Raw genomic sequence first — 14,959 nt, 5'->3', positions numbered from 1 at the left:
AGGCGTGACTGAAAGCCTCCCCCCGGGCGGCGTCTAACTCTTCAGCGGTGTCGGGGTAGCCCCGCGCTTCTCGGCCTTGAGCTTCGTGCTCTCTCCTGAGGCTTAGCCCTCTGACTCAGAGTCACCGCGTTTGACTCTGGAGCGGCCTCTGTCCTAAGCTCAACTGTAGGCCAGTCCCCAGCCAGGTTCCTGGTGCTTCCGGGGTAAGTTTGTGCAGGGACGCGGCGCAGGCCGGGCCTCGAAGCTCCAGTGGAAGGAGCTGCCCCCGGCCCCGGCTCGGCCGCTTGACCTTCGTAAAGTCGCCTCACCTCCGCGGAGCTATTTCCTCAGGGAATCGAAGGGGCTGGACGAGGGGCGACCTCCCAAACGCCAACCGTTATTGTTAGCCCTCGTTGCCCACTGCTTTTCCTAGAGAACTTGGCTGAGTGTCCGTCCCCATAAGGTGCCCCCTTCCTGAGACAGTGGCCAAGTTGTAACCTTGGGCCACCTGGAACAAGAGCTGTGTGAAAAGTTCCGAGGACTGCGGGGCGGCTCGCCCGCCGCCGCCGCCGCCCCCGCCGGGGCCAAACGTGCGGCCGCCCTGGCTCGCCGGGTGTCCTTTGTGCCCGCACCCTGAGTCTAGTCCGGGTTCAGAACACAGGTTTTCTGAACTCGTGTGGTCTGAGGCTTCCGCCAAGGGGATCTGGTGGGAAACGCCTGTTGGCACGTCTGAGTGTCTGAGCCGTTAGGGAAAACGTGTTCAGGAATGTCAGCAGCAGGTGACAGACCCATCAGTTGTTCCCCTCGGCTTTGAAATCCCTGGGCTGCACTGCTGTCTGGGTCGGTGGCACATCCAGAAAACCCGCCAGGCAGCATGGGAACCGGTGTGCAGGAGGTCCGTGCACGCTGCGGCTCCAAAGTGCATCCTCGCGTACGTGGAGTCATGGCGGGCCCTCGAGATTTTTTTTTTTAAACGTAAGTCAGGCTAATAAGGACTTTTATTCTCCACGAGGAGCATTCAGGAGTTTAACTTGGGACAGAGTGTTAGAACTGTATTTGAAGTTCCCTCCATTTCATCCCTTCGAACGAGGCAAATTACTTATTTTCCCAAAAACCTCCCTTCAGCACTTTTGGAAATAAAGCTATTCGAACACCACAGTTGGCAATTACCGGTTTACAACTGATTGCTAAATGTGCAGGAATTTTATGAGCCAGTTGTTAAGCAAACCCACATTAAAAAGCAAATCAGGGCTCTCCCTGGTGGTGCACCGAGTTAAGGAACCATATTATGAAGCTCTCGGAAGCCACTGCAGCAGGACATCGACCCCCCCACCAGGGAGTGACCCACATGGCACAGCAGATCTCTCTTGACCTGCCCCATGTTCCCTTCAGTCGTGTACTTGGTCAGTTGGCCTGTTCCGCTCCCCACTGTCTCTGGTGAATCCTCTCACCCCACACCTCTGGCCTGTACTCCAGTTCTGTAAGCATAAATAAATCTTAAAAAAAAAAAAAAGCAAAAGCAAATCATATAAATACATAATCAAATTATGTTTAAACGCAAGGCTGATTACCTTCTTACAAAATAAGTTTTAAGAAAGGAATAATTCTGCTCTTGAGGTTGTCTATTTTATCTGTGTGGTAAAATTGCGATATAATGTTGTATGTCTCTTCTCACCTACCTCTGTTAAGATATGTCACATTTCCAGCATTAAATTGCTATAGAAATACTTTAGGAAATTGGCAAGTGTTATGTGTTGGCTTTTTTCTAGACTAAGTATCTGCAACTTTTTCTGTAAATGGCCAACTCGTAAATGTTTTAGACTTTCTGGGACTTAGGTCTCTGTCACAGCCACTTACCTCTTACATCAAGAACTGGCCTGACCATGTGCCAGTACAGATTTCTTTACAAAAATAAGGGGTAGGCTATAGGAGCAAACGTTGATAATGAAAAATTAAACTTGTGTGTTAATTAAGAGGTGCGTCATATATCATGGCTGCTCACCTTTATGAGCAGCACAAGAAATTGAGGAAGTATTCTTAGTATTCAAAAATGCTTATCCAATTCGTCAAGGAAGTTTGCTCATGACATTGATAAATGAATAAAGTTTCATACACTTCTTCCTTATTTTGCTTTTGCTCACCTGATTAACTTAAATGAAAATGTCAGCCAATGTCTATGTCAGAAGTGCACTTCTTTGGCAGTGATGTGAGCAACTCCTTCAAATCATAACCAAATATTTATTGATAGATTTTGAACTCTTCGAAAAAGAATTATCAAAACAGTGGATTTTCAAGAAACAAATCACATTAAAGACATTGTTTAAATACTGGGAAAAAAACCCACAAGTATTTTAGTTTAAAAGTCATGCTATTTCTAAAATCATATGAAAATCATTAATATGTTGTGAATTTTACTAATGTAAAATTATTTTTCAGATTCTGGTTTCTAAAATTTCCAAATAATGAGTGACTTACTATATTTTTAAATCTGAAGAAGTTTAATATAGATACAGAAAATAATGATAGGAGTGAAAATTGTGAACACCTAAACTAATGAGAGCAAATTTCAGAATTGAGTGAAGCTGGGGCAAAGTTAGCCATTAAAGAAAGGCCATTATGTTCATCAAAGGAAGAGATAGAAAAAAACTCGTGCTTCCTGGTTGTTAGAATGAAAAAAAAAAGTGTTAATATTCTCAGAACAGTACAAATAGCTTAAAATAAAATAAGGTGAATTGGACTGTAAGGAATATTTGTCAGCATTTAGTAATGTGCCAGCATTTAGTAATGATAGCAGAAAAGCATGTTCATAGGTCTAAGGAATGGAGGGCATATTTAGTAACCCAAAGTGGTGTTAATAAAACTGTTCTGCAAAATTTTCTACAAAACATAAATAATAAATTTTGGAACACAATATTTCTTTTTCTTTTTTTAAAGATTTACTTATTCATACAGAACTGGGGTACAGGCCAGAGATGTGGAGGGTGAGAGGCTTCACCAGAGACAGAGTGGGGAGCAGAACAGGCAGATCAATGAAGTACACTGCTGAGGGGAACAGCGGGTGCATCAGGAGAGGTCTGCCACGCCATGTGGCTCTCCTCTGGAGCAGACGGGGATCAAACTCATGGGGAAGTGGCTTAAGCTTCTTAGTACAGTGCTTTCACCCGCTGCACCACCAGGGAGGGCCAGGAACACAGTATTTCTAAACATTACTAAAACTCAAGATTTGTTTAAAGAATAATGGAATAATGACTCAATTTCCAGTTTAGTACATAGCTAAATAATGAAAATACTGATCCTGTCATAGAAGTTTGAAATACTTACAGTTTAATGTAACATAGTATAGTCTTTATCTCATGAGGGGGCAGTAGAGTAAGAGAAAAATGGGGTGAGTACAGGCACCTATTTACATATACAATACAGTGCTACCAGAATAGAAGAACATATTCCAAAAGAAATATGAAGATATTTAAGAACATTATATGAGAATGCCCAATATGTGCTATAGTTTCTTAGGCATCCCCATTTTTTAAAAAAAGATTTATGCTTACAGAACTGGGGTACAGGCCAGAGGTGTGGTGGGTGAAAGGATTCACCAGAGACAGAGTGGGGAGCAGAACAGGCAGATGGATGAAGTACACTGCTGAGGGGAGCAGCCGGCAGGTCAGAAGAGGTCTGCCAGCCATGTGGGTCAGCTCCCTGGTGGGGGATCAAACTGGTGCTGCAGTGGTTTCAGAGATCTTCATAATGCAATGCCTTAATCCTTTGCACCACCAGGGAGGGCCCAGACATGTCCATTTTTAAAGAACAGCACCTCGTATTTTTCCACAACTGATTCTAGCACACAGTTGAATCAATTTCTGTACCAGTGTCAATAGTAATAATGAGATTTGTTTGAAAACAATTGTTAGCCACTGCAGATTGTCTTTCTGATACATTATTGTTACTCTAAATGATTGTGACTTTGGTAATGAATATTTAAAAGTAAACTTAATTGCATTTTGTGCTTTATAATATAGTAGAAGTCTAGAGTAGAACAAATTTGTTACAAAATTTTCAAGTCATCATTTGATACTTTAAGTCATCAGTTGTAATTCATATTTGAAATAAAGTAAGTCACTTATTTTATAATATTATGGATAAAATTGATTACTAGTCCAATAAAAAAATAAAATTGACTTAGAAACTATAGCTAAAGAAATTGAAATGTTTAAGACTGAACAAGTACTGGAATTGAGTGGGAAATAGTTTACCAATTGTCACGGCTGTATGTTAGGCATATCCTTCCTTATGTGTACATTTTCTTGTTTTTATTCTAGTTTGCAAAGATACTAGCAAACAGTTTTTTTAAAAACTCTGCTTTAGTAATTGGTCTCTTTGAAGATTTTTCATTACTTCCACTCACCTTACAATCAAGGTCAACTGGTACTCAGGAAAAAAAAATCAAATACATCATATAAAACTTGAAAAAAATTAAAGATTGATACCAGAAAACTTGAATGAATTTTTTGTTAAAAATTTAAATCAGGCCCTCCCTCATGGCACAGCAGGTTAAAAGCACAGCACTAAGAAGCTTAAGCCGATTCTGCCTGAGTTCGATCCCTGCCTGCCCCGGAGGTGACCCAAATGGCGTGGCAGACCTCTCCTGACCCGCCCGCTGCTCCCCTCAGCAGTGTACTTCACTGATCTGCCTGTTCTGCTCCCCACTCTGTCTCTGGTGAATCCTCTCACCCTCGGCATCTCTGTCTGTATCCCAGTTCTGTGTGAATAAATAAATAAATCTTAAAAAAAAAATTAAATTCGGGGTCCTCCCTGGTGGCACAAGGGGTTAAAGCACAGCACTATGAAGCTAGCCACAGTCACTGCAGAGTTTGATCCCCAGCCAGGGAGGTGCCCCATATAGTATGGCTGGCAGACCTCTCCTATCTCCCGCAGCTCCCCTCAGCAGTGTATTTCAGTCAGTCTGCCTATTCTGCTCTCTGCCCTGTCTGTGATGAATCCTCTTACCCCCTCCCCCACATTGCTAACCTGTACCCAGTTCTTGTATGCATAAATAAATAAATCTTTAAAAAATTTTAAATCAGATAAATTTAATACATTTCACTTAATAAATTTGAAGCCTTCCCAAGGAATATGCTACTAAAAATAATGAGTTTTTCTTTTATTAAAAACAAAGCAGTTTTCATTATCTTGATTTATTAGACCCATCTTCTTGGCCTTATGAAAAACTAACTTTACCATGGATAGCTGTTGGGGAAAATTTTGTTATTTTAATTATAAATCATGACATCTGAATGATTTTCAAGATTTTATAGTTTATAACCAAACAAAATTTCAATATGCAACAAAGATAACACTTGCAATTAGTAATGCTAAAGGTTACAGAGGTTTCATTTTAATGAATTATATGAGGTGAGAAATGGTAGTTTAATTGATCAAATATCAGACATAGTAACAAGTTTTTGGAAAAATAGTTAGCACACTAAATTCATCAAATGATGGAATACCACCACTCTGACTTTCTCCTGTGTTGGCATGTTATTTTGCATTCCTACTAGCAATGTATGAGAGTTCTAGTCATTTTCATCCGCCACTGTACTTGATATTTTTGAAATTTTTTTTCTTTTAAAGTTTTATTTTATTTATTTATGCATATAAGAGCTGGGGTGTAGGCCAGAGGTGTGGGTTGGGTGAGAGGATTCACCAGAGACAGAATGGAGAGCAGAACAGGGAATACATATTATACACACATGTATGAAGTATTAGGTGTTCTTTGCTTATAGCTTCTTTTTGTCAGAGTATAAAAAAGGGAATGAAATTAATTTGAAAAACAAGTAACTGAAGCTTCCATTCAGGAAGATTGAAAATGTAAAAAGATAGAGCAGAATAAATTCTGTTCACTGGGAATAACTGCCATATAAATACCACAAATTCAAGGGAGGAGGTGGGATTTTCTGATTAATGCTTTCAAGCAAGGCAAATAATTAAAGAGGGGGTGATCATTTTTTTTTTAAGATTTATTTATGCATACAGAATTGGGGTACAGACCAGGGGTGGTTAGAAGACTAACCAGAGACAGAGTGGGGAGCAGAACAGGCAGACTGATGAAGTACACTGCTGAGGAGAGCAGCAGGCAAGAGAAGAGAGGTCTGCCATTCCGTGTGGATCACCTCTGGGGCCAGGATGGATCTGACACTGAAGTGGCTGCAGCCAACTTCATAGTGCTGCGCTTCAACCTGTTGGGTCACCAGAGAGGGCCTGTGATCATCTTCTTTGAAAAACGTTGTAGGCAGAATTACTGTACTTCACTCTTACAAGATGATAAATACATGTACACGAATATTCCTGAACTTAATAAACTTTTAGATTTGGTGTATTCTTAGTTTTATTTTACTTTTCAGTAAACATCACTGTAGTGGAACTGTTACAGAGTCAGGGAGATACATTACCAAGATCTGGACACATACCCAGGTTTTCACACTTGGAGTGAAGTAATCATAAGATTTGGTGGAATAATAAGATTTGGAGCAAAACACGTTTGTATTTTACATCTTTGACTTCTTAAGGGAGAAAGTCACATGGGTGACTGTTGTCATGAGGATTAAATTGTGTAGTAACTTAGCATATAGTACACATTAGATAATAGATCATTTCCCCAAACCTTCCTCATCTAGGCTAAAATGTTTTCTGGAGATAAATTGTATACCCCACAGTAGAAGCTGATCTGTTAGTTCTTCCTCATTCTTTTTAGTAACAGAATGATAGAAGCTTAAAAGTACTTACTGGAGAACAGGAGAACATCTGAGCTCTGGGATCACTCTAGGATAAGAAACTAGTTCAGCAGGAAGTGTGTGTACTGTCAGCCCCTTAAGGATCATATGCTCAAGCTGTCCAATCCCATCTCACATGTTTAATACCTCAAATGTCACTTGGTGGCAGAAAACTCTCTAGGGAACTCTGTGAAAACAGTACCCAGCTGTAGTGGAAGGCTGACCTGAGAGCACCTTTTAGTCTTTCTCTATCCTTCTTTGTCCTCGTGTAATTTAATTATTTTCTCTCTTGATGAAGCTTTTAAATTCAAAGACACTATTAGTGTGTTACCTTAAATCACCAGATTCTAACCCTCTTCACCTCCTCCCCCTCCCCTTAAGTCTGTGAAACAGACAGTGGCACCGCCTAATTTGTTTCTGGTTCCTCCTTCTTGCTCCCCAGTATGTTTGCCCTTTCACAATTTTATTCCTAAAGGCAGGAAAAGACTTCAAAAATGCCCCACTTACCCGGGAAGATCTCCACATCCCTATTAGCAAACAGGAGAGTTTAAGGTAGGTGTATAAATCGTAATGTACTTTTGGGACATAGCACAAAAATTATCAGTTTTTATTTTGAGGATGTCTGCCAAAACACAAAAATACTGTCAGACTGATATACTAGCTCACTGTTATAACTGTATCACTATTCTTACTCTACTGAAAAACAAAGGAAGATTAAATAGTTTACCCACCATTCACATACTGTAGTAGGCCCTGAGCAAATAAAAAGTACAAGATTTGTACTTTATATTTAAGTGACAAGGAAGGCAAGCTTGGACTAGAGTGCAAAGTTCCTGAATTTATTCTTTTTTACATGTGCAAAAATTCTCCTGTATAGTGCATTGGATCTATTTATCTCAAGCATAAAAGTACACAGAACTTTTTTTTTGATTCTATACATCAACTATATTCATATGTATGACTATAATACTCAGTATGGACTGTAAAACCTATTAAATGTTTCTTCGATTTCCAGGAACTCTTCTGCTCTTTATGTTCATGCATAAATTTGAGCTGCTCAGATGCATATGCAAGCAATTTTATTCTTTCTGTTACAGTATCACTCAGATGCAATACTATAGAGAATAAGAAAATCAGTCATTAGCGCTTTTTTGGAGAAAGTTCTGGTTAGAAAAGTAATTAGGTATCTTTATTGATTAAATTGTTGTTAACAAAAAAAAAATTGTTGTTAACATGGATAGCCTGGTATTTGTTTTTGAAAGCACCATGAGAGAAAACCAAACCTAGGTATTCTTTTACACCAGATTCTAACCCTCTTCACCTCTTCCCCCCTTAATTCTGTGAAACAGACAATGGCACTGCCTAATTTGTTTCTGGTTCCTCCTTCCTGTTCCCCAGTATGTTTGCCCTTTCACAATTTAATTCTTTTAGGTATTCTTCACATTTTCAAATAGTAGATCATTTAAATGGTATATAAATGTTTCCAGGATGTAGAAATTTGGAGATATTCCCCAACTCTTTCCATATGACCATGGTAGACTTGATAGCAAAATCATGGTAGACTTGATATCAGAACCTGAGAGGGGGTCTCCCTTGTGGCGCAGGGGGTTAAATCTCAGCACTATGAAGCTATCAGCGGCCACTATAGCTTGAGTTCCATCCCCAGCCAGGGAGCTGACCCACATGGCACAGCAGACCTGTTTCACCTACTGCTTCCTTCAGCAGTCTATTTCAGTAGATCTACCTTTACTGCTCCCCACTATCTCTGGTGAATCCTCTCACCCTCCCAAACCTCTGGACTATCCCCCAGCTCTTGTATGCATACTTACAAATACATTTGTATTTTTTTAAGCGTTATTTATGCACACAGAACTGGGATAAGGCCAGAACTGGGGTGCAGGGGTGGTGAAAGGATTCACCAGAGACAGATTGGGGAGCAGAACAGGCAGAATGACGAAGTACACTGCTGAGGGGAGCAGCGGGCAGGTCAGGAGAGGTCTGTGATGCCATGGGTCACCTCCAGGGCCAGGGATCAGACTTGCGCTGAAGTGGGTGTAGATTCTTAGTGCTGCATTTATGCGCTGCGCCACCAGGGAGGGCCTGCATTTGTATTTTTTAAGTAAATCTTAAAATCAGAAAGGGAGAGAAAGGAAGTTAAAGGTCAATTTCATTAAAGAAACAGCAATTCAATATAAACTGTTAGTGAACTGAATTCAGGTCTGTGTGGCAAGGCAAGCCTGCAGGCTGGCAAGGCAGGGGAACAGGTAGCAAGCACCCCAGCCCCCAGAGAATCTTTTACACTTTCTTTTCTCAATTTAACATTATCTTGTGGTCTTTCCTGTAGTCAGCTTGTCTCCCTGTAGCCATCCTTATAGCCCTGACTTCTACGCTCAGGTATGCATGGTTACATACACCTACACCCATACTCCAGGTATCCACAATTAAGAATGTGTGCCCCACAGCCACGGTCCCAAGTGCCTCTTGCAAGGTCGCAGTTGATAGTCACAGAGACTAATGGCATAAGCGGCCTAATTTAATCATTTATCCTATAGGAAATGTATTATAGTTGTTATTATAGGTGTGATCTAATTTGAATGCAAATTTAACATTCAAAACTGAAACTTCCTGAGTCCCCCCCTGGTGGTGCAACTGGTTAAAGTGCAACACCATGAAGCAATCTGCAGTCACTGCAGCGTGAATTTGATCCCCCGGCCAAGGAGCTGACCACATGGTACAGCAGGTCTCTCATGCCTCACCCACCCACTGTTTCCCTTGGCAGTGTATTTCAGGCAGTCTGCCTGTTTGCCTGTTCTTCTCCCTACTCTGTCTCTGGTGAATCCTTTCAACCCTGTACCTCTAACCTGCACCCCAGTTGTTGTGTGCATAAATAAATAAATCTTTTTTTTTTTTTTTTTTTTTTTTTTTTAGTTCTTTGCCTTCCAAATAAGTCATATAATGTGGAGCAGTTCCACTGATTCATATTGACCACACATAGTTTCTGTGTATTTTCTGCTATAATGTTTTAATATTTTCTTTTTGTCTTTCCTATACCAGTTGAGTTACTACTGTAATGCAAGTAGTCAGTTCAATAAGTGCTTAAACATTTTCATGATTAAGAAACTTTTTACTTGTGCCTTGACAGCAGATTACAATTTTAAAGATGGTGGATTTTAAATTTTGTTAGAAAAGCAGTCCAATTTTTTTTTTTTTTAACTTGGGGTATACTGCTTGTGCTGGTTTTGAAACATAATTCACAAATTCTTTGAATTCCTCCTTTCAAAAGCAGGGGAGCTTCCCTTTGAGCATGAGTAGTGCTTATAGACATGCTTCTAATTAACAGAATGTGGCACTTCTTTTTTAAGATTTATTTATTGAGACATACAGAACTGGGATATAGGCCAGAGGTGCCAGGGTGAGAGACTAGGCATGTCTACTGAAATACACTGCTGAAGGGAGCAGTGGGCAAGAGGGGAGAGGTCTGTTGTGCCCTGTGTCTCAACTTCCTGGTTGGGGATGAACTCTTGTGGAAGCAGCTGCAGCCAGCTTCGCAGTGCTGTGCTTTAACCCATTGTACCACCAGGGAAGGCCCAGAATCTGGTACTGATACTACATGATAAAAAGTAATTCTGGCTTCATCCTTTCTCTCTCTCTTTGATCATTTATTCTGGGAGAAGCCAGGATCCATGTATGAATACTGAAGAAACTAGATAGAAAAGCCAACAACTATGTGGGTGAGTCAATTTGGAAGCAGATCTTCCAGGCCTAGCTAAGACTTAGGGTAACTGCTTCCCCAGCCAACATCTGGACTGCAGCCTCATGAGAGACTGAGCCAGAACCATCCTGCTAAGGTGCTATTAAACTTGCACAAAAATTATACATATATACATATTTATACAATATAAATTTTAATAATTTTTTATAAAAAAACATTAAACCACCACCATTCATTAGACAACCCCTTTACCCCTGTTCCCAACCCCCCTCTGGTAACCCCAGTTATATTGTTGATGTCCACTGCTTTATTTTGTTTTATTATCTGTATTTCTTTATATTCCTGCCTGCATAGGTAAGTTAAATCATCCAATATTTGTCTTTCTCCTTCTGACATATTTTGCTTTACATAATCTCATGTTCCTTCTATTTTGCTGCAAATAGCAAAATGCTTTTTTATAGCTGAATAATATTTTATTGTGTTTGTATACCACAATTGTGTATAATATATCCTTATTCAATTGTCTACTAATGGACATTTAGATTGTTTCTATATCTTAGCTGTTGTCAATAACGCTGCTGTAAACATTGGTGAATGTACCTCTGAGTTGATGATTCCATATTCTTTGGAGAGATACCATAAATGAAGTTGCTGGATTATATAATAGTTCAATTTTTAGTTTTTTGAGGATGCTCCATACTGTTTTGCAAAATGAGTACAGCAATTTACATTCCACTAAGAATGTATGAAGATTACTTTTTCTTCACGTTTGGCAACACTTTGCTTTTTGATGTAAGCCATCCTTATAGAAATGAGATGGTATCTTTTGTGGTTTTGATTTGCATTTCCTTAACAATAAATGATGGTGAACATTTTTTCATATGCCTATTGGCTGTCTGTGTGTCCTATTTGGATCAGTGTCTATTCACATCTTTTGCCCACTTTTTGATTTCTTAAAAACTTTAGTTGCATGAGATCTTTATATACCTTGAACATTAGCCCTTTGTTGGATATATGATGTACAGATATTTTCTCCCATACAGTAGGCTGTCTTTTAATTTTGCGATTTTCTTTCACTGCAGAGAAGTTTTTAAATTTGATGTTGTACCAATTGTGTGATTTTGTTTTCATGTTCCTTGCCATTGAATCTCCAAAGATATCGCTAATGGTTATGGTTATGATTATATGATTATGATTATATGGTTATGTCACTGATTATTTTTTCTGTGTCGTTTATGGCTTTGGGATTATTTATAACTAGGTCTTTAATCCATTTTGAATTCATTTTTTGTGCATGATTAGTGCTTAGGGACTTAAGGAGTGATCTATTTTCTTTCTTTCCAATGTGGCTGTCCAGTTTTCCCTCCACCATTTGTGTAAGAGACTCTCCAGGTATCGTTGTATGGTAATGGCTCCTTTGTCATATATGGTGGGTTATTTCTGGTCTTTTCAATCTTTTCCACTGACTGATGTATCTGTTTTTACCCTAGTAACATGTTTTAATTACTATTACCTTGTAATGTAGTTTGAAGTTCAGTAACATGATGCCTCCATTTTTCTTTTTTCTTAAGATTGTATTAGCTATTCTGGGTCTTTTGTAGTTCCACATCATTTTAGTATTTTTTATTCTATTTCCTTATAAAACATTATTGAACTTTTGATGGGGATTGCATTAAATTTCTATATTGCTTTTGATGAGAGGAATATTTTAACCATTAATTTTCCCCATCCACAAATAAGAAATTTCTTAACATCTCTTTGTGTCTTATTCTATATTTTATAGTTTCCTCTGTATAGATTTTTTTTTAAGATTTATTCATTATGTATATAGAACTGAAGTAAAGACCAGAGATGCTTTGGGGGTCTGAGAGGATTCACCAGAGGCAAAGCTGGGAGCAGAACAGGCAGATCAACCAAAATACACGGTCGAGGGGACAGCAGGCGGGACAGGAGAGGTCTGCTGTGCCATGTGGGTCAGCTCCCTGGCTGGGAATTAAATTTGTGCTGCAGTGGCTGCAGATCTCTTCATAGTGCTGTGCTGTAACCCATTGTGCCACCAGGAAGGGCCCTATATAGATCTTTCAACCTTCTTTGTTATATTTATCCCAAAGTAGTTATTGATTTATTTTTGTGTGATTATAAATGGGATTATTGTCTTAATTTCTTTTTCTTCTAACTTGTTTGCATTTTGTGTGTGTTTAAGACACTGTATTTTTTTTTAAAAATTTATTTATTCATACAGAACTGGGGTACAGGCCAGAGATGTGGAGGGTGAGAGGATTCACCAGGGACAGAGTGGGGAACAGAACAGGCAGATCCACGGAGTACACTGCTGAGGGGAGCAGCGGGCGGGTCAGGAGAGGTCTGCTGCGCCATGTGGTCTCCTCCGGGGCAGGCGGGAATCGAACTCATGCGGAACTGGCTTTAGCTTCTTAATGCTGTGCTTTAACCCACTGTGCCACCAGGGAGGGCCTAAGACACTGTATTTTGAGATCATTTGTTATGCAACAATAGATAAATGACAGCCCATAATCTAATATTTTATAGTGAAAGATTGATAAATCTTTTACCTATCATTATTTAGTTCTCTTAGAAATCTTACTTTATTGTTATTTCTTTGAACTGAGAAATATGTTAAGTCATGATTAACATTTTTCTGTTTTTCTCCAGTCTTTTCCTATAGTAACTTTACAGAACTTGAGTTTCAACTTTTAAGTGTTCTTCTTTGTATCATTTAATACTCTTCCACTTGAATGCTACCTTGTTTCTTCTTTAAACAGTATTATTGTTCTTAATGCTTATTTTATCCTTTTAAATATGTTGGATTACATGTTTAAATGTCCTAATACTGACATAAATTGTTAGTTTACAATATTCAGTTTGACTTTAAATGACATGTTACTCTTACTTTTTTTTTTTTAAGATTTTATGTATTTATGCATACAGAAATGGGGTACAGGCCAGAGGTGCAGGGGTGGTAAGATTCCACAGAAACTGAGTGGGGAGCAGAATAGGCAGATTGACAAAGTACACTGCTGGTATGATTTCACCTGTCAAAACTTCTCAGTCCTGTTTCTTGGTCATTTTTCTCCCTTAAATTAATGTTGTATGGATACTGAATTTATTGTTACTTATATTTGAAGACATTGGATGTTTGTGAGCCAACTTTTAATGGTTCTGAGAGATTGAGGACTGCTTCGTTTTTAAGCTCAAGATCTCCCTCTTCTGTTGCTGTAGTGAAGAACAGCTTTCTTTCTTTTAAAAAAGATTTATTTATGCATATAAGAACTGGGGTTTAAGCCAGAAATGGGTGTGTGTGAGAGAGAGAGGATTCCCCAGAGATTGAACTGGGAGCAGAACTGGCAGATATACTGAAATGTACTGCTGAGGGGACCTGTGGGTGAGACAGGAGAGGTCTCCTGCACCGAGTGTTAGCTCCCTGGCTGGGGATTGAACTCCTACTGCAGTGGCTTCATAGCACTGAGCTTTTAACCCCTGCATCACCAGGGAAGTCTAAGAACAGTTTTCTTGATTATTGTGTGCTTTTTTTTATAGTTAGACTTTTGATTCTATTTTTTTTTTCCAGTGGAGTATTTATATCTTCCAAGGAACAAATAACTTTCTAAAATGCTTCTTTTTCCTTCAGGTCACTCCTTCCCCAAGAACCTCACTTTTGTTCCTGTAAATTTTCCAAGCTTTATCTTTTGAATCCTGTTGTCCATGCTAATCTGCCAGGTTTCACAACAGTTCCATTAAGGTTGACTTCTTTCTGGGGATTAATGTTATCGGGTTCTGGCAATACTAAGCCCTTCTATATTTCCTACTCTTTCAGTAAACTTCTATAACTTCTGCATATTTGTGGGGATTCTGGATGGTCTCCACTGTATTTTTCCCAATTTGCATTGTAGGATTATTTTCTGTTTAGTGTTAGTTGTAGGAGTTTTTATTTACATTTATTTTTGCTCTGTGTAGTTTTTAAGGAGAGGTGTAGAAGGTGTCATTGGAATCCAGAACATGTATTTTTAAAACTATATACACAATAAATAATACTACGTTATCTATTGTTTTTCTTTTCTACTTAACATTATGTGTTTAAGATCTGTATGTCAACTATAAGTATACTTAATTTGTTACTTTTAGTTGCTACGTTTCTTCCACATTCTGCATCCATCCTCTTACTTATCTAGTTCCCTTGGTTGCTTTTACCTTTCTGCTACTGTGGAGAGGTCTGGATGAATACTTGTATGCATTCCCATGGTAACCCATATGACAATTTTTCTTAGGCATATACCAAGGAAATGGGATCTTGGAATTACAGGGTACACACACTTACGTTCACTAAGTATTGGCAGTTTACTTCCCAGAAACACAAAGGTGGTTTACACCTCCATCTGCTGTGCACAGGTCAGGTTCACCACATATTTTGCCAGGACTTGGTATTTACCTCTTAAATTTTGTCATGCTAGTAGTAATCCATCAAGTTTTGGCCATCACTTTGGCT

The 14,959-nt window shown here is 39.1% G+C and overlaps 1 protein-coding gene across 1 annotated transcript in view; it reads left to right on the top strand.

The window, feature by feature from the left end:
- The first annotated feature begins 6 nt into the window (after positions 1-6).
- LARP4 (La ribonucleoprotein domain family, member 4) overlaps positions 7-14,959 on the top strand; it is a 105,006-nt gene continuing 90,053 nt past the window's right edge. The window contains exon 1 of the mRNA XM_012732556.1: positions 7-203. The gene's annotated coding sequence lies outside the window, so the exon portion shown is untranslated. The remainder of the gene's footprint in view (positions 204-14,959) is intronic.

The sequence above is a fragment of the Condylura cristata genome, unplaced genomic scaffold (assembly GCF_000260355.1).
Source record: "Condylura cristata isolate star-nosed mole 26May11 unplaced genomic scaffold, ConCri1.0 scaffold00034, whole genome shotgun sequence".
NCBI classification, from domain to species: domain Eukaryota; kingdom Metazoa; phylum Chordata; class Mammalia; order Eulipotyphla; family Talpidae; genus Condylura; species Condylura cristata.
Note: the sequence above shows the minus strand (reverse complement) of the source record. Positions and strands in the feature narration are given on the sequence as shown.